The following is an 18,761-nucleotide window of genomic DNA, read 5'->3' as shown; positions in this document are numbered from 1 at the left end:
CCAGCAGAGAAAGAGAATCTGTTTTGAAAAAGCAAATGGAAGTTCTGGGAGCTGGGGAGTTAGCAGGGCGACCCCTGATCCCGGGCGCTTAGTTGTGGAAGGAGAGACCCTGCGTTGGATGCGGGAACCCGAAACCAAACTGTCCTGGCTGCGGCGGGGTGGGGCAGGGGGGAGGTGCGGAGCCCCAAGCCAGGGCCTCTCTGGGACTGCAGTCCTCTTGCTGGAGGTATTGCTGGCGCTTCGAGCGTTTCACTCTCAGTTTAAAGGGTTGGTGGGCAGGATAGGGTTTTCCTGGACGTACTGTTAAGCGCTAGCGCCAGTTCGGTTTCCGTAGTGTAGCGGTTATCACGTTCGCCTCACACGCGAAAGGTCCCCGGTTCGAAACCGGGCGGAAACACGTCCGCTTTCTTTTCCGCCCCTCCGATATTTACATCCCCATTGGAAAAACTAAAAGGAGGCAAGGAGGGGTGGGACGAGCTGGCGTGCACAGCTGCGCTCTCGTTTCCCCAGGATACATGGGAGGAGTTCCCTTGCTACCGGGAAGCCTCCTCCGCACTAGGAACCGGGCCTCCTTTCTCCGCTCTCGGTCACTTTGGACACCGCTTAGCTCAAGGAGGGCACAGGACAAGGCCCCCTTCAAATTACCTTTACATCCGGAAATCCCCTCACTTTCTCATTTAGAGACTTTTCCCCTCTACACGCGGACACCTATTAAGTCTCGGAAAACCAAAAGTTCACCCCTGTGAAGCACACTTGGCTTTCCCGCACCTCAGCACACCTGCGGAACACGTTGATTTGCCTGACAGAACAAAAGAGGAGTAACCCTGCACCGAGGGTTCGAGTCAAAGACGCGTAGTTGCGAATTTCAGGCTCCACGAATTGAGCTGGTCGGGGAGGAAAAGGAGCCAGTACCCCTGCCGTTACCGGGAGCGCCCCTGGACTGAGGACAGAGGGCAGCAAGGAGACGCATCCGCTCATCTCCCGCTGAGAGCCAGGTCTGCGCCTGACTTAAAAGGAAACCGAGGTTCAGAAAGAGAGAATGACCTCGGCTCTGCCGCGGACAGAGACGTAGCTGGACTAGGAGGGAACCCAGCCGGTAACCACGTGAGGCCTGGCCTGGCCTCGGAGCAGAGAGCGTCGCCCACAGCGGGAGAGGGGAAGGGTGACGAGCAGCGGGCCCAGGGCCGGGAGCCTTGCACAGCTGCATTCAGCCCAGAGGGGCTGGGAATGGCCTCTTTTTCTGCTCTGTCCTTAGAAACCCAACATTTATGGTCACAAGTTTCAACTAGACATGGCAAATTCGAGCGGGATGGTGAGTGGGCTTTGTTTCCTATGACTCCCTGGTGGTCTCTTGGTTAGGATTTGAAGCCTCCGCAGCCCGGGTTCGATTCCCGGCCAGAGAAGTTTCTTTTCTCACCGTCTTGGCTCCCAGGAACCCTGCGGTTTGCCTCAAGGTCCCTACGCCGAGGGAAGGTGCGATGATCCGCCGGGGGGATGGGCGGCCTTCTTTCTACCCTCTGCTCCTTCATCTCACAAACCTAATGGCTCACAGAGGTTTCATCCAAAGAGAACCTAGGACTTGTGTTCCAAGAACTCATCGAAAATCAGAAACATTGGAAACACACACAACATTTGAAATACTAACATCGCATATTCTGTCCCTATCCGCACACCGAGCCCTTTACCATCTTTGATTCGGCGCTCCCTCGCCAATATATCAGCGGCGACACCATTTGAGAGTAACTGCCGTCATCTCAATTCAAGATCACTGCTTGGCCCGCTGTTGCTCCTTTCCTTTGTCGAGTCCCTCCAAACCGGCTTCTGCGGGACCCGTCCGCCAAGGCCACAGGAAGGCTTTGCCCTCGCGAGCAGGCCCCTTGTGCCCCTTCAGGAACCCGAAATCTCGTCTCTTCAGGCTGCCGGAGTGCAGGCCAGACGCGCCCTGTGCTTGTGGGAACACGACTGGGTTGTCATCCCCCAGCTGCCGCTGCCTCCGGACCCCTCCTGGCTGCCTCCGTGGGCGGCGGGGTCTTGGGTCAGCCTGAGCGCTGGAGCCGCCCACCTGGGGAGAGGCCCTTTTAGGGAAGTGCCGCCGCCCCCTTGGCTCTTGTCTGGCTCCGTGTGCCCTGCAGGGAGCATGAAGGGTTCTGACCTGACAGAAAGCAGAAGAACCTTTCCTGTGATGGGAGGATGAGGGGAGCGAGTTGATGAGGAAATGCGTCAGAGGGTGGAGGAAAGTTCTCAAGGGCTTTCCAGAATTGTCGGCCTCGGTGCTGTCAGGTGGGTGACTGCCCTGTGATAATGGTGCTTGGTCTTCTCTTGTCCGAACCTTGACGTGGTGCTGAGTTTAAGCAGACAGAGGCAGCCTGATCTGCAGTACAGATTCCAGTGCGTCTGTCTCCAAAGAGGGGTAGTCACCCAGCTTGTGGTTGTAGGATCCCAGGGGATGACATGCATGGGAAAGTTTTCTTGAACTTTCCTTCTTGGTCACATGTAACTCAGGGGGTAAAAACGAAGTTTAGCTCTAGACAAATGAATGGACTTCGGAGCTAGGTAAAAAAAAAAAAAAAGATACTTTTACAGACTTTAAAGAATTCTAGTAATTGATGTGTAACGGCATAGACAGCATTTGCGTCATGTCATACTGCTGAAGGTGAACCCTTGTATGGATCACATCACTTTGAGAACTTCTGTCTGAAAGGTACTTTGTGCTGTCTTCCAGATTTTCAAATAATGTGGAAGCACAGTGTTGGGAGCACAGTGTTCTAGGTTGTATACGTCTTGAATTTATTTTCCCTTCAAAATCCTAAGGATACTGAATGGCCTAAATGTCCTCATCTGGTTTTACTGGTCCAGTATGCAAACTTGAATTCCGATAAATATTTAAGTTTATAAAATTTAAAATTTTGAGTTCCAGCAAAATAAACATACCACATACCATACAATGTCTTTGCAATAAAGTCTCATAATTCTAGAAATCATAGCGACTTAGTTATTTAACTTACAATTTTGAGGTAGGCTTTTTAGGCATCATGCGACATATGAACCAACGTGCATTTCTCCAATATGATTCGGCTCAAGTTGTGATTTTAAGATCCGTTTTTCCCTTTTAAGTTCTTTAGCTGATAATAAATTGGATTAATTAATGTATAATCTTTGCCTGGAGGATTTCTAATTAACACAGGAATAACAAAAATACTGTTCTGATACAATGCTGCCGCATATTTTTATACGTTGATGAGTGGCTGAAGGTTAACAGGTTAAGAGGAGGTGTGGGCACCTTGAGCGGATGTCAGTGAATGGCTAACCACTGTCAAGGAGTCATATAGAGACAGTGACAGTCATGTTACTGCAGGCTTGGTGGTATAGGAGGGAGCCTAGTCATTAGAGTGTGTGCCTCCAACCAAAGCGAAAACACACAGAGAAAAGAGAAGAAGAACAAATGTCTTGGACGGGTGTGTATTTCCCCCTCCAATCGAGAAGCTACTTGGCAGGAAGAAATCTGGAGTCATTCTGGCCAGTCTTCTCGAGACTCGATCTAGTAGGTCACCACCAAAAACAATGACAATTGTTGAAAGGCTTTCTAAACACCTTGGAAGTTTAGCGGCTGAGCACATGCAATGGGGTGTCTTTGGGTCACATCCACATCGTCCCTGTATGGTACCTCCCACTTACGTGAGTCAGGAGGGCACCACTCCCCTTGTTAGAGTATTGGATAGATATACAGGAACTTGGTTGTGATGACAGGAGTGTGAAGAAAAGGCTCGTTCTTTGAGTTAAAAAAAGTGCTTGGAGTAGAAATTGGCACACCTCCTATTGAAATCAAACTGCGAAAACATGAAGATACGCTTTCAGCTTCTGGTGGGGGTGGGGTGAGACAAATCAGATTTACCACCCTGCCTGAAATCTCACCCTACCTCCCAACCCCACCCCCAACCACCGCCCCCAGGAAAAGGAAAAAGAGGAAAGACACGAAACACCTGTTTTCAAGACACTGGAAATCAGGAAGCAAAACCCAGCAACCCCTGAGACATGAGCAACAACCAGCGTGAGTCCTATCATTGGCCTGGCTTACTGCTTCCAGACTTTCCAGGCTAGGCACCAGGAGGGGGATCTGAGGCCAACTCCCTGGGCTGTGGAGATGAAGCTGGGTTTTGATTGGAGGGCAAGGCAGCTAGAGTGCACAGGACAGAGATCCAGTGATGAGAGAGAGAGAGAGAGGAAGAGAACCCTGGGATATGAAAGGCTCTCCCTCAAGGACTCAGCAGAGCAATGATCGAACAGGGTATGCTTATGCAGAAACTACCTGAGGCCAAGGAAGGAAACTTGAAAAGATCAATGCACAGTGTGCCTGCTGCTCACGCAGGACAGGCAATTGCACTCGCTCCCCCAAGCCAGCCTGGACTACTCATAATTCACAGGCCTTTGGGAAGAACACTCAGGAAGATTTTCTTCAGTAGTGAGAGTAATCAGCCCTAGAATGACCTACCTAAACTATCACAAAAGCATGACCCAAAGGGATCAAACTGTTTACAAGTCACTTAACTGTGCCACAGAACAAAACTCAAGATGATTTCTGGGAATACCGAAATAGCCAGCGCCCAAGAAGGGAAACTTTGACGATGTCTGGCATCCAATCAAAGGTGCCAGGCATGCAAAGAGGCAGGAGAAAATGACAAGGAGGAGAACAATCAATCAATCAACCGAAACTGAACCACAACTGACAAGACGTTAAAATTCCCAGGGAGGACTTCAAGACAGTTGTGATGACTGTGTTGCCCATGTGCCAAGAGTTGAGTAGAAATATGGAGTATTTTCCAGTGGCCTGAATCAAACTGTAGACGTGGAAACTATCACATCTGAGATAATAAGTTCACCAGGTGGAAATGACATCAGTTTGACATCACAGGAAAAAAAGATTAGGGGACATAAAGGCATGAACAACCGACAATATCCAAAATGAACCTACAGTAAAAAAAAAGAAAAAAGAAAAAAAAATTCTTTTTTTCTTTTAAATGAACAGAGCATTTTTGGGTGGTAGAGTGACTTTAAAAGGCCTAATATATGAGTAATTTGGAATCTCTGGAAAGACTCTGGGAGACGGGAAAAATTTGGAAGAAATATTGACGGAAAATTTTCCGATCATAATAAAAATTATAAACCCACTGATCCAAGGAGCCAAATGAACAGCAGCGGCACATGAAACATGAAGAAAACCACATCTAGTCACATCATACTTAAATTGCTAAACTCCACTGAAAAAGAAAAGAAAAGTATCTCCAAAGCAGCCAGAGGAAAAAGACATGGTACATACAAAAAACAAAAATAAAAAATAAAAATATGCCAGACTCCTCATCAGAAACAGTGCCAGTGAGAAGACAGTGGAGCAACATCTTTAAGGGACTGAAGGGGTCGCGGGAGTGAATGTGTAATTGCATACCTCCTCCCCAAGAAATGTCTTTCAAAAATGAAGGTGCATAATGACATCTACAGACATATAAACGCTGAAGGAATGCATCACCAGCAGACCCACACTATGAGAAATGTGAAAGGAGTCCACTGATACCGGATGGAAATCTGGATGTACACCAAGGGATGAAGGACTACAGAAGAGGTACTTGCATGGGGAACTATGTAACATTTTTCTTATTACTTAAATCTCTTTTTAAAAAAAGTGAGATTAAACCAAGTAGTAACGATGGACTGTGGGGTTTATAACCTATGTAGAGTGAAATGCCTGCCAACAACAGCAAAAAGGCCAGCGAGGGGAATGTGAAGAGGTGTGGCATGACTTGAAGAAAGACTATGCTGTGGTTAGCTACCGACGTATGCTATAAAGCTGAAAGCAATAGCCGAAATAACCAAACCAAAGAGTTACAGCTAATAAGCCAACAGAGGAGTGGAAATGGAATCATCCAGAAACCATGTAAACACTGTGATAGAGCAATGGCTCTCCGGGGGCTCTTCGCTAGAGAAGCACTCGTACAAGGGGCCAAAGATACGTGTTCAGGAATGAGGACTACAGCATTACTTGCAACCATGAAATCATAGAACCAGGTTAATCCCAAAAGTATATGGAAATGGTTAAACCAACACTAGTAAGTACAAAGACGGAAGAAACTCCGTTGTTAAGAAGGAATTCACAGTAACGATGACTCAAGTGAGCCGACTTTCAGCCAGCCAGCGACCTAGTTTTCCTGGTGCGGTTCTGGGCCGGCCTCAGTGATGACCTGAGGAGCTTAGGTTCTCCTGTCGTACACAAGACGACGCAGAGGTCAGGAGCGTAGTGGCGGGGGCATGCCCTCTTTGGCCGTGAGAGGAGAGGATGCACAGAGTGGAGAGAGAACCTCAAAGATCTTAGCTCTCTCAAAAGGGCAGGCTGGGCAGGCTGAACACGTCCCTGGGTGGGCTCGAACCACCAACCTTTCGGTTAACAGCCGAACGCGCTAACCGATTGCGCCACAGAGACGCCCGGAGGACGCCTTCTCTCAGGCTCAGAGACAGCAAGTTCGGCTTCCGCGCTCCGCGCAATCACTCGCCTTTCTCAGGACCGCGGTGCCGGCTCCAAAGCCTCAGAAAACCCGGGAAGTGGAGTCGACGCGGCGTGTTCGTCCGGTGGGAAAGCCGTGCGTCGGGCGATTCCGAAGGCAGAAGGCGCAGCCGAGCGGGAAGCCGGAACCCAGGTGGTGGGGAGGGTCGGTCAGAAGGGACGAGCGGGAAGAGGCGGGGAAGAAGCCCGCGAGGCGGGGAGGAGGACAAGGAGACTTCCTAGGAGGCCTGTGCAGAGACACGTGCGGATCTGGGGAGACGAGGATTGGTTTGGGGCTTGGTTTGGTTTGGTTTGATCATGAGGTATCAAACTTGAGAGGAAGAGAGTGCAGAATGGAGAGCGGGCGTGAAAGAGAGAAGAGTGCAAATACCTGAGGTTGTCCAAAAACCAAAGAGCGCGGTAATCGGAAAGATTTGACGTCAACAGTGCTCCAGCAAGCCGCGGGACTGTCGCAGCGAGCGTGGCGCGCCGTGATCGTATAGTGGTTAGTACTCTGCGTTGTGGCCGCAGCAACCTCGGTTCGAATCCGAGTCACGGCACTGTCCCTGCCTCCCGCGGGGAAGGCGGTTGCTTCTCTTTTGATTTGGGGTTAAGCTTGACAGGGGCCTGGGGGCCACAGAGCACTGCTTTTTCCCTGGCCACCGGGCGCGATGAGGTCAGGAGAAGGCAAGGAAACGCTACAGACCGCTAACCTGGGGACCTTCTCTACTCCGTGTCTGAGCAGAAGGGAACCGAAGGAAGCCTTTTATCTTCTACCCCAAACTGGGGAAATCTTTCATGCCCTAGCTGCCCAGTGAGGAGCCTCCTGTGCTATCACCGGCGGGAGATGTTGTTTCTGGCTTACTCAAAATCTACAGGATCTTAAAGACCACAGACAAAATTTTTTTATCACATAAGGGACTCCTCCTCCCTAGACCTGTTTAGCTGGTTTAACCTTGGCTGCTGGGAATCTCTGCTCTGAGGACTTTCTCAATCCTTGCCTATCGTTTCCCCTTATAGTCATCATAGTAACCTCTCCAGTGCCCGTCTACTCTCAAGGATTTTAAAGGCCTGTCGGCAGCCACTCGCGAGACAAACAGTATCCATCAGGACTGGACAACTGGAAGAACTTAACAAGAACCACATACATGGTGATCGCGGTGATTACCTGACCCTCCGGCCTGAGGACTCAACTAGTGGAAACAGCGAATGCCTGATTCTTCCGCCTGACTACATCCGTGCTGGTGACCGAGGGTCACATTATACTGAGAGCATGACCGGAAGTGGGGGGCGGGATGGTTCAAATCAAACGCAAATGGAGATCAGACTTGACAATTCCCTGAGCAGATGACCCAGTTTAGTCATACAAACAAACGTTAATTGAGCTTATTTTACCGAACAAGTGAAACTTCACTTGCGCCACTTCTTGTTTAGGCCTCTGAAAATCATAAACAAAACTTTAAAGCATTCAGCAAAGTTGGTATGAGACACTACTTTTAACCAGTTCCCTACCACTAGGAAAACTCTAACGATATAAGCAATCACTGTGAAAATAAACAGCCATGCCTCCTCACTATACATAAGCTGCTTTTTAATTATATCTCCGAGCCCCGTTCCGTATTCTGTGTGCGTGCTCCCAGTTCCCAGACTGTCTTTGTGCTCGGTAAACCTTTATAAGTACTGTTTCGGTGATCCAGTGGTTTTACTTCTGCTGGCTGAACTCTAAGAGTACCTCAACATTTTCATCTATCGACTGGGCCAACGAGGGAACCCCGCTTCATACTGTTGTGGTCATATGTGCCTGGATTTAGTGACCACTCAATCAATAATACAGAATCACAGTAAGTCACAGTAAGTCTTCAGGTCAGGCAGTGCAGGTCTTCTGTTCTGTTCTTCCTCGGGGATGCCCGAATAAAATGATCCCTAAAGCTGCTGTGAAAAGCTTCACCCAAAGAGGCGTGAAGTTCCAGGAGGGAAGAGAGGAACCTCACGTCGCAGACCCAGCCTGCTGGTCCTCGAGGGCAGAACCAAAGAAGAGGCTTACCGGCAGAAAGCCCACCCCCATGATCTCGGTGAAAGTCTTAAATCCTAACGTCCCATTGAGCAGGGGGCCGAGCTGAATCCACTCCTGCGCCCTGATCCGGAGAGTCGTCTGCACGAGTTCAGTGACCAGGAACAGGAGGAGAGACGGTGCACATCGCTGGTTCTCAATCGGGGCGCGATTTGGGCTCCCACTCCCCCCCTCCCCGGCCCCCTCACTGTGACACTTTGTGCGTCACCTGCGGGCTCCTTTTTTGGAGGAAGCAGAGAGGGAACGGCCTTGGAAAAGGGTGTCTGGAATGCCGGGTGGCCTCTCGGAAGGCCCTCGGAGAGTGAAGGGGAAAGGTCACGCTGGTCCGAAGGCAGGAGATAAGGAAGCGACGTGCAGCTCCCTGGTGGTCTAGTGGCTAGGATTCGGCGCTTTCACCGCCGCGGCCCGGGTTCGATTCCCGGTCAGGGAACTTCTTTTGTGCCGCCTGCTTTCCCCGCAGCACTGAGTCTTCAACTCCCGCCGAGGTAAGGGAAACGGTAGCGGCCGATACTCAGGGCACCCAGGTCTTGCTTAGCTCCGTGTTAGCCCTCCCCGCCGCCGCGCCAAGTGGCTTTAGAGGGCTTCTGAGCTTCTTGCTCAGCTTTCCACAGCCCTGCAGAGCTTCCACAGCCCCTGTGGGGCTGCACCCGAGCCCGCGCCCCTTGCCACCTCAGGCGCGCAGGTCAGGCTGAGCTCTGAAGAAGCCTCTGAGGGAAGCCAAGCCCAGTCATGGTGTTACTAGGTACCCTCGAAACGGGCCCGTCTGGCTGAGACGCCTCAGCTCAGTTCGCGGATGAAACGCTCCGGAAGAGGTGCCTGGAGGCAACATCCGCGAGGGCTGAGAGGAAGGTGAGCGCTGGGCCAGGTCCTCCAGGGCTGTCCCGTTTGCAGATGAAGCGGTGGAGGGAGTTAACATCAGTTAACTGACCCAACGAAGGCAGCATGTGGAAAGCATGCGAAAAATGGAAAACTGTTGCCATAAGCAGAAGGTAAGAGTAGAAATCAACACCAGTCAGTATATCAAAACGATGCCACCCTCCACGGTCAAATCCCGCAGTTTCTACAACGGCTGCTGCATTTAAACCCTGTACACTCTACCAGGCCCTGGGCGCGTTTTCCCTTTTCCCGTGGAGGCTCACTCCGAAGACCTGTTGGAATCAATGTTGCGTGCACTGGAAGGCAAGAGGAGAGCGAGCGAGAGCCAGGGGAGATGCTGTGGACCGAGCCTGCAGAGGCTGTAGGTGGAGTGTGGAGATGAGACAGCGCAGCGGCTGCGAATCAGTGCGTCGGGAGCCACTGCTGAAAAGCGGTCAGTCTTGCGGGCCGGGCAGAGGGTTCTCCTGAGTGTTGGGCGGGGTGGGTGAAGGAGGGGGCGGCGGTGGCGTCCGTTGGATTTCTTTGTGGAGAGCAGTTTGGAAGAACAGCGAGGGCCGGGGGTAGGGGAGGGTGCTGGACCCCAGTGAACGGTGGAGGGGTGGGAGGCTGCCCTGTGCCTGCGGGGTGTGTGCTCATACTTACCGGGCACAGGAGAGACTGTGATCACCAAGGTGGTTTTCTCAGGACGGGGCTCTTCTGTTGCTCTCGGGACGTGCTGACCCCTGCGATTTCCCCGTGTGTGGGAAACTACCGCAGAGTTTGTGCTAATGGGGGACTACCTTCGTGCTCTTCCCCTGTTACCCTTCGGTTCATGAAGACTACTGTCTTCCGTGGTGCCTCCCTGCGCTCGGCTCCCCAGGTGCCCCACGACCGGCGCGCCACTGCTAGGGAAATCGGGTCTGCAGGCCCCATCCTCCTGGCTTTCCTATTTTGTGACCAAAGCGTATGGATGGGTCCTGCTCCTTGCGCCAGGCCTCCTGTCTGGCCACGAGCGCCGGCCCGCTTCTGGCCACGCGCGTGTGTGCGCGCGCGCCGGGCTCCAGCCCACTGGGCTCGGCGCTGGTCTGGGCAGCCGGTGCAGGCTGGCTGGCAGGCATCAGCAGGGGAAAGGCCACTCGGCTGGGGTGGTGCGGAGGCGTGGGAACGTCGCCTCGCCCGAAGGCCTCGCGCCCCACCGTCCCTTTGGGACCAGGTCGGAGCGAGGCACCCCTTCCAGGAACATGAGGGCCCGAGGCCTCCTTTCGCAGGGAGGCTCCCGGGGCCAGCGCGCCCTTCCCCTGCCCGGGCTAGATGACTCTTCTGGCCTCTCACCCGGCCTCCCCTTCTCCGTTTTCCTCTTCCACCCCGGGGGCTGTGTCCCTGGGGAGACTAAACGCTCCCCGCCCGCCCCCTAACCCTCAGAAATGACCCAGCCCCCTCTCCAGTGCTGACGGAGGGAGTTGGATCCGTGTTTTCCTACAACGGGAGGAGAGAGAACCTTTGGCGGCAGGAAGCAACCTGTTCCCTTGCTGGGTCTCTTGGCTCAGCCCATCGAGGGGCCTGGCTCAGGGACCCGGAATCTTCGCTCCTCCTTGAGGGGCCTGGGTCGCGCGCGGCCCACGGAGGTGGCCGGGTTGGCTTCTCTCCCACTGCTCCTCGAGGGAGAGCAGGAGCATCCTGTGGGGCCCCCTCTTATCCAGAAGAGGCACCCGGGAAATGATCCAGCAGAAGCCGGGACTCCGCGCAACGGACCACTTCGGAGCGACGCTTTGGTTGGCGGGTCGTTGCCCCCGAGGGCCTCGGAGAGAGCAGAAATCATCCAGGACGATGCGTTCTTCAGCGCCTTGACTGAGACAAACGGGAAGGAGGGTGTCTCCCAAGAGGGCTGCCGCCCCGAAGCCTCTGGTAGCAGAGGGGCTTGTGGAGCCAGAGGGCCCCCTCTCCGCCAGGGTTGTCAGTCGGCTGCTGCAGAGATCTCACCTGGCTGAGGTCTCCTCTTCCTCCTCCCCTCCTCCCCCACCTCCTTTTCTTCCCCTTCTTCCCCCTCCTCCACCTCACCCACCTCACCCCTCTTCGTTTTCTATCCTGATGTTCCTTGAGTGCCTGTCGTCCTTTTGTGCCACGGGACATGTCACCTCTGCCGAAGATCACACAATTCCTTAGGTTGCTCTGAGCTTCAAATAAGGAAATGTAGGTAACGGTGCCAAAAATTCTCAATAATTGTGATCTCTTCTTGTTTTTATCAGTAACATCATCTGAATCATCAGGACTGTCCTTTTTTTTTTAACAATTGCATTTTCATTTTTGGGATATATTAATATACATTTAAACATTACAATAAACAAATATATACAAAAATAAGTAAATAAAATAAATTATAATATATATACACAAAAAAGATAAATAAAATAAAATAAAATAAACCGAAAAAAAATTACACAGTTGCTGAGTAATGAATTGGTTCTGCGATTTTATTATGAAAAATAGTGTGTAGAGAATATTATTACGCATATAACCTTGGCAATTCTGCAGGGTAGAGGCTGTCTTTCAGCCACCCTGTAGACAACCTGTCAAGTGTTAAACACCTTAAATGCAATTTTGCCAGCAATCAAATGTGAATGTACTTGTAAGGCAACATAATCAACGGGTACTGAAGATACTTAATAAATTCTTACAAAACAAGAAGAAACAGACAGATCTGTAGGAAAATCACCAAGGTCTTGGGGCGGGGGTGGCGGGGATCCTGTAAGAGAAAGTCCAGATGGCTACTAAATATGTAATGGTGCTCAAATTTATCACCAATAAGGGATGTTAGAAGCGAAATCCCCACGAGAGAACATTACAGATTGGTGCAGGAGAAAGAGGAGAGGTGGGAGGAGGGGGAGGGAGGCAAGAGAAAGAGGGAGAGGAAGGAGAAGGAGCAGGAGGAGGACAGAGGAGGAAAGAAGTAGAAGAGAGAGGGAGAAGGAAGGGGGGGAGAAGCAGGTGGAGGACACTTGCAGGTAGAAAAGTATGAAGTGGTGAGTGAGGTGAACCTCAGGGCCTCAGGACTCTGAGAAGTCCCCATTTACATCGACTCCTTATTGTCTTCTGCTCAGAACTGCCTTGCAGATTTTAGCTCTCATTTTCTTACTGCTTGTGGTCAGAACCACGATATAATGGGGTTTGCCTGTGCAGCAGGCAAAACAAGGAAGCGTCAAAAGAAAAAAGGGAGGGGAGAGAGGAAGAGAGACCACTAGGTGTCTTGCATTGGCCGGGAATCGAACCCGGGTCTCCCGCGTGGGAGGCGAGAATTCTACCACTGAACCACCAATGCTCCCTTTACGTTTCTCCCCACTCTAGGTCTCTAGCAAGGATCTCCAGAGTGACCGACGGCCCGGCAACGGGGAAACTAGAACGTTCCCAAACAGGCTTACACCGTTGTCTTTGGCAGACAGAGCTAACGGATTGACAGGCACTCCAAGCAAAGGCTGGCGAAGAAGATGTACAATCAGGCGACAGCAAAAAGTGGGAACATTCCAATGAAGATATCATAATATCGGTCCTGTCAGCTCACACCACACCTCTGAAAAAGGCTCTTTCCAGCCGTAGAACAGACCCCTGCAGAAAAACTTCGGAAACTCATCCAGATCCCTTGTTCAGGACCCTATACCTTCAACTGTCAACCTCAGACTCTAACCTTAGAAAATAATCTAATTTTCTAGGTTAGGCAAGTAAAATTCTAATCCAGAGAAGAAATAAGAAGCAGAAGCAGAAGTAGACTGGAATTAGAAGAAGGAAAGGGCCAGAATCAAAATAGAGATAATGGAGAGACACACCTTGGCCAAGGGAATCAGTTCTCTGTAACCATTTTTTATGTACAAGAGCAGTGAGTCGGTCTTGTAACCATTACAACAATACTATGTGTCCACTTTTTAAGGTGTTTGAAGCATTTGGACGGATTTGTGATATATCATACTTATCAAGATATTAATTAATATTAAGTTTGCAATCAGTATTTGGTTATACAGGAGACGCCAATCTAAATTGGACTCCTTGTTGCATTTGTGACTGTGAGATACATATGAGGTATAGGCTTCAGTGTTTGGATTACATAAGGAACAGACTAATCTTCAGAAAATTTACAGTGGGTGAAACGGTAACACATTGGTCCTCTGAAGGAATTGAACTATAGAGAGATTGCTTTCCCAAAATTTCCCTGGGGAAATTACACTGAAGTAAGTAGCCTGGAAGCCTGCCTCACATGTTGGGACTTAAGAATCATTATGACTTTTTGAAAGATGGGAGCTGCAGACCTGCAGTCCTGCTACTCTTGCTGAGAAGCCCAGCTAGGTGGAGGCTGAGTCATAAACTGGAGCTCAGCAAGGGAAACGACCATCACCTTGGACCTCCAAGAGATTTGTTTCTATCTGCCCTCTGCCCAACAGCCAACATACGCACCAGCGCTGGCCAGCACGCTTTCAATTACCACATACATCAACCAGAGTCGGGAGTAGATAGGGCTTTGGTGGTTTAATGGCAGAATTGTCGCTTCCCACGCGGGAGACCCAGGTTCGATTCCCAGCCAGTGCAAGCTTTTTCTTCATTGGAAATTCTCAGGCATCTGCCCCGTCCTTGGAGTTTAGGCAAGTTGGGGAATTGTGAAAAAAGATCAAAATACCTTAAATATACTCTCACTAAGTGAAAGAATCCAGTCTGATAAAACTGAAACGGAATGATTCCAGCTATGTAACATTTTGGAAATTCCTTCCCACAAGCATCCCCCTTCCTTGGGCCATGATTCTTCTCGAGCTGCAGCTGCTGTCCTTCGGTGACCTTCATTCCTTGATTCCCAGGCCATACTGCTATGTAACCACAATAGAATAGGAGAAAGAATAATAGTCACAATGGTTTCTATTTCAAGTATTCGAAACGGAAGAAAACCGCCCGGTGACGCATGAGGCTTCAAAGACAACCTCTGGCCAGTGGTTGCGGCACTGCAGGTCTAGCACTGAAGCATGCACAATCGCTGCACGGCCTCGAAGGACTGCAAACAAAAACAAAAACAAAAACAAAAACAACCCTTACCCCTCCCCCGGCCCAACTGATACCAAGTCCTCAGAATCTTCTTCTGTGGAATTAACTCGAGGGCGGAATGGCCACTCCTAGAGGCCAAGTACAACCCAGAAAGGACAGACACACATCTCTTGCCCATGGGAAACGGGGGAGAGCCACGCAAGGAAAAGCGTGCATTGGCCGGGAATGCACGGCCAATGTCTCTCCATTATCTCTATTTTGATTCTGGCCCTTTCCTTCTTCTAATTCCAGTCTACTTCTGCTTCTGCTTCTTATTTCTTCTCTGGATTAGAATTTTACTTGCCTAACCTAGAAAATTAGATTATTTTCTAAGGTTAGAGTCTGAGGTTGACAGTTGAAGGTATAGGGTCCTGAACAAGGGATCTGGATGAGTTTCCGAAGTTTTTCTGCAGGGGTCTGTTCTACGGCTGGAAAGAGCCTTTTTCAGAGGTGTGGTGTGAGCTGACAGGACCGATATTATGATATCTTCATTGGAATGTTCCCACTTTTTGCTGTCGCCTGATTGTACATCTTCTTCGCCAGCCTTTGCTTGGAGTGCCTGTCAATCCGTTAGCTCTGTCTGCCAAAGACAACGGTGTAAGCCTGTTTGGGAACGTTCTAGTTTCCCCGTTGCCGGGCCGTCGGTCACTCTGGAGATCCTTGCTAGAGACCTAGAGTGGGGAGAAACGTAAAGGGAGCATTGGTGGTTCAGTGGTAGAATTCTCGCCTCCCACGCGGGAGACCCGGGTTCGATTCCCGGCCAATGCAAGACACCTAGTGGTCTCTCTTCCTCTCTCCCCTCCCTTTTTTCTTTTGACGCTTCCTTGTTTTGCCTGCTGCACAGGCAAACCCCATTATATCGTGGTTCTGACCACAAGCAGTAAGAAAATGAGAGCTAAAATCTGCAAGGCAGTTCTGAGCAGAAGACAATAAGGAGTCGATGTAAATGGGGACTTCTCAGAGTCCTGAGGCCCTGAGGTTCACCTCACTCACCACTTCATACTTTTCTACCTGCAAGTGTCCTCCACCTGCTTCTCCCCCCCTTCCTTCTCCCTCTCTCTTCTACTTCTTTCCTCCTCTGTCCTCCTCCTGCTCCTTCTCCTTCCTCTCCCTCTTTCTCTTGCCTCCCTCCCCCTCCTCCCACCTCTCCTCTTTCTCCTGCACCAATCTGTAATGTTCTCTCGTGGGGATTTCGCTTCTAACATCCCTTATTGGTGATAAATTTGAGCACCATTACATATTTAGTAGCCATCTGGACTTTCTCTTACAGGATCCCCGCCACCCCCGCCCCAAGACCTTGGTGATTTTCCTACAGATCTGTCTGTTTCTTCTTGTTTTGTAAGAATTTATTAAGTATCTTCAGTACCCGTTGATTATGTTGCCTTACAAGTACATTCACATTTGATTGCTGGCAAAATTGCATTTAAGGTGTTTAACACTTGACAGGTTGTCTACAGGGTGGCTGAAAGACAGCCTCTACCCTGCAGAATTGCCAAGGTTATATGCGTAATAATATTCTCTACACACTATTTTTCATAATAAAATCGCAGAACCAATTCATTACTCAGCAACTGTGTAATTTTTTTTCGGTTTATTTTATTTTATTTTATTTATCTTTTTTGTGTATATATATTATAATTTATTTTATTTACTTATTTTTGTATATATTTGTTTATTGTAATGTTTAAATGTATATTAATATATCCCAAAAATGAAAATGCAATTGTTAAAAAAAAAAGGACAGTCCTGATGATTCAGATGATGTTACTGATAAAAACAAGAAGAGATCACAATTATTGAGAATTTTTGGCACCGTTACCTACATTTCCTTATTTGAAGCTCAGAGCAACCTAAGGAATTGTGTGATCTTCGGCAGAGGTGACATGTCCCGTGGCACAAAAGGACGACAGGCACTCAAGGAACATCAGGATAGAAAACGAAGAGGGGTGAGGTGGGTGAGGTGGAGGAGGGGGAAGAAGGGGAAGAAAAGGAGGTGGGGGAGGAGGGGAGGAGGAAGAGGAGACCTCAGCCAGGTGAGATCTCTGCAGCAGCCGACTGACAACCCTGGCGGAGAGGGGGCCCTCTGGCTCCACAAGCCCCTCTGCTACCAGAGGCTTCGGGGCGGCAGCCCTCTTGGGAGACACCCTCCTTCCCGTTTGTCTCAGTCAAGGCGCTGAAGAACGCATCGTCCTGGATGATTTCTGCTCTCTCCGAGGCCCTCGGGGGCAACGACCCGCCAACCAAAGCGTCGCTCCGAAGTGGTCCGTTGCGCGGAGTCCCGGCTTCTGCTGGATCATTTCCCGGGTGCCTCTTCTGGATAAGAGGGGGCCCCACAGGATGCTCCTGCTCTCCCTCGAGGAGCAGTGGGAGAGAAGCCAACCCGGCCACCTCCGTGGGCCGCGCGCGACCCAGGCCCCTCAAGGAGGAGCGAAGATTCCGGGTCCCTGAGCCAGGCCCCTCGATGGGCTGAGCCAAGAGACCCAGCAAGGGAACAGGTTGCTTCCTGCCGCCAAAGGTTCTCTCTCCTCCCGTTGTAGGAAAACACGGATCCAACTCCCTCCGTCAGCACTGGAGAGGGGGCTGGGTCATTTCTGAGGGTTAGGGGGCGGGCGGGGAGCGTTTAGTCTCCCCAGGGACACAGCCCCCGGGGTGGAAGAGGAAAACGGAGAAGGGGAGGCCGGGTGAGAGGCCAGAAGAGTCATCTAGCCCGGGCAGGGGAAGGGCGCGCTGGCCCCGGGAGCCTCCCTGCGAAAGGAGGCCTCGGGCCCTCATGTTCCTGGAAGGGGTGCCTCGCTCCGACCTGGTCCCAAAGGGACGGTGGGGCGCGAGGCCTTCGGGCGAGGCGACGTTCCCACGCCTCCGCACCACCCCAGCCGAGTGGCCTTTCCCCTGCTGATGCCTGCCAGCCAGCCTGCACCGGCTGCCCAGACCAGCGCCGAGCCCAGTGGGCTGGAGCCCGGCGCGCGCGCACACACGCGCGTGGCCAGAAGCGGGCCGGCGCTCGTGGCCAGACAGGAGGCCTGGCGCAAGGAGCAGGACCCATCCATACGCTTTGGTCACAAAATAGGAAAGCCAGGAGGATGGGGCCTGCAGACCCGATTTCCCTAGCAGTGGCGCGCCGGTCGTGGGGCACCTGGGGAGCCGAGCGCAGGGAGGCACCACGGAAGACAGTAGTCTTCATGAACCGAAGGGTAACAGGGGAAGAGCACGAAGGTAGTCCCCCATTAGCACAAACTCTGCGGTAGTTTCCCACACACGGGGAAATCGCAGGGGTCAGCACGTCCCGAGAGCAACAGAAGAGCCCCGTCCTGAGAAAACCACCTTGGTGATCACAGTCTCTCCTGTGCCCGGTAAGTATGAGCACACACCCCGCAGGCACAGGGCAGCCTCCCACCCCTCCACCGTTCACTGGGGTCCAGCACCCTCCCCTACCCCCGGCCCTCGCTGTTCTTCCAAACTGCTCTCCACAAAGAAATCCAACGGACGCCACCGCCGCCCCCTCCTTCACCCACCCCGCCCAACACTCAGGAGAACCCTCTGCCCGGCCCGCAAGACTGACCGCTTTTCAGCAGTGGCTCCCGACGCACTGATTCGCAGCCGCTGCGCTGTCTCATCTCCACACTCCACCTACAGCCTCTGCAGGCTCGGTCCACAGCATCTCCCCTGGCTCTCGCTCGCTCTCCTCTTGCCTTCCAGTGCACGCAACATTGATTCCAACAGGTCTTCGGAGTGAGCCTCCACGGGAAAAGGGAAAACGCGCCCAGGGCCTGGTAGAGTGTACAGGGTTTAAATGCAGCAGCCGTTGTAGAAACTGCGGGATTTGACCGTGGAGGGTGGCATCGTTTTGATATACTGACTGGTGTTGATTTCTACTCTTACCTTCTGCTTATGGCAACAGTTTTCCATTTTTCGCATGCTTTCCACATGCTGCCTTCGTTGGGTCAGTTAACTGATGTTAACTCCCTCCACCGCTTCATCTGCAAACGGGACAGCCCTGGAGGACCTGGCCCAGCGCTCACCTTCCTCTCAGCCCTCGCGGATGTTGCCTCCAGGCACCTCTTCCGGAGCGTTTCATCCGCGAACTGAGCTGAGGCGTCTCAGCCAGACGGGCCCGTTTCGAGGGTACCTAGTAACACCATGACTGGGCTTGGCTTCCCTCAGAGGCTTCTTCAGAGCTCAGCCTGACCTGCGCGCCTGAGGTGGCAAGGGGCGCGGGCTCGGGTGCAGCCCCACAGGGGCTGTGGAAGCTCT

General features: G+C 51.6%; 8 non-coding genes across 8 annotated transcripts; 5 read left to right on the top strand and 3 right to left on the bottom strand.

The window, feature by feature from the left end:
- Positions 1–324: 324 nt before the first annotated feature.
- Positions 325–397, top strand: TRNAV-CAC (transfer RNA valine (anticodon CAC)). The gene has a single exon. It is a non-coding gene; the product is annotated as a tRNA-Val (tRNA).
- Positions 398–6,395: 5,998 nt separating this feature from the next.
- Positions 6,396–6,469, bottom strand: TRNAN-GUU (transfer RNA asparagine (anticodon GUU)). The gene has a single exon. It is a non-coding gene; the product is annotated as a tRNA-Asn (tRNA).
- Positions 6,470–7,017: 548 nt separating this feature from the next.
- On the top strand, positions 7,018–7,089 carry TRNAH-GUG (transfer RNA histidin (anticodon GUG)). Its single transcript has one exon. It is a non-coding gene; the product is annotated as a tRNA-His (tRNA).
- Positions 7,090–8,958: 1,869 nt separating this feature from the next.
- On the top strand, positions 8,959–9,030 carry TRNAE-UUC (transfer RNA glutamic acid (anticodon UUC)). The gene has a single exon. It is a non-coding gene; the product is annotated as a tRNA-Glu (tRNA).
- A 1,080-nt stretch (positions 9,031–10,110) lies between these two features.
- On the top strand, positions 10,111–10,272 carry LOC140688163 (U1 spliceosomal RNA). The gene has a single exon (XR_012062953.1). It is a non-coding gene; the product is annotated as a U1 spliceosomal RNA (small nuclear RNA).
- Positions 10,273–12,700: 2,428 nt separating this feature from the next.
- Positions 12,701–12,771, bottom strand: TRNAG-CCC (transfer RNA glycine (anticodon CCC)). Its single transcript has one exon. It is a non-coding gene; the product is annotated as a tRNA-Gly (tRNA).
- A 2,436-nt stretch (positions 12,772–15,207) lies between these two features.
- On the top strand, positions 15,208–15,278 carry TRNAG-CCC (transfer RNA glycine (anticodon CCC)). The gene has a single exon. It is a non-coding gene; the product is annotated as a tRNA-Gly (tRNA).
- A 2,428-nt stretch (positions 15,279–17,706) lies between these two features.
- Positions 17,707–17,868, bottom strand: LOC116284983 (U1 spliceosomal RNA). Its single transcript, XR_004194665.1, has one exon. It is a non-coding gene; the product is annotated as a U1 spliceosomal RNA (small nuclear RNA).
- Between the last annotated feature and the right edge of the window lie 893 nt (positions 17,869–18,761).

This window comes from Vicugna pacos, chromosome 21 (genome assembly GCF_048564905.1).
Source record: "Vicugna pacos chromosome 21, VicPac4, whole genome shotgun sequence".
NCBI lineage: Eukaryota > Metazoa > Chordata > Mammalia > Artiodactyla > Camelidae > Vicugna > Vicugna pacos.
The sequence above is the reverse complement of the archived record's forward strand: the minus strand, read 5'-3'. Positions and strand labels throughout refer to the sequence as shown.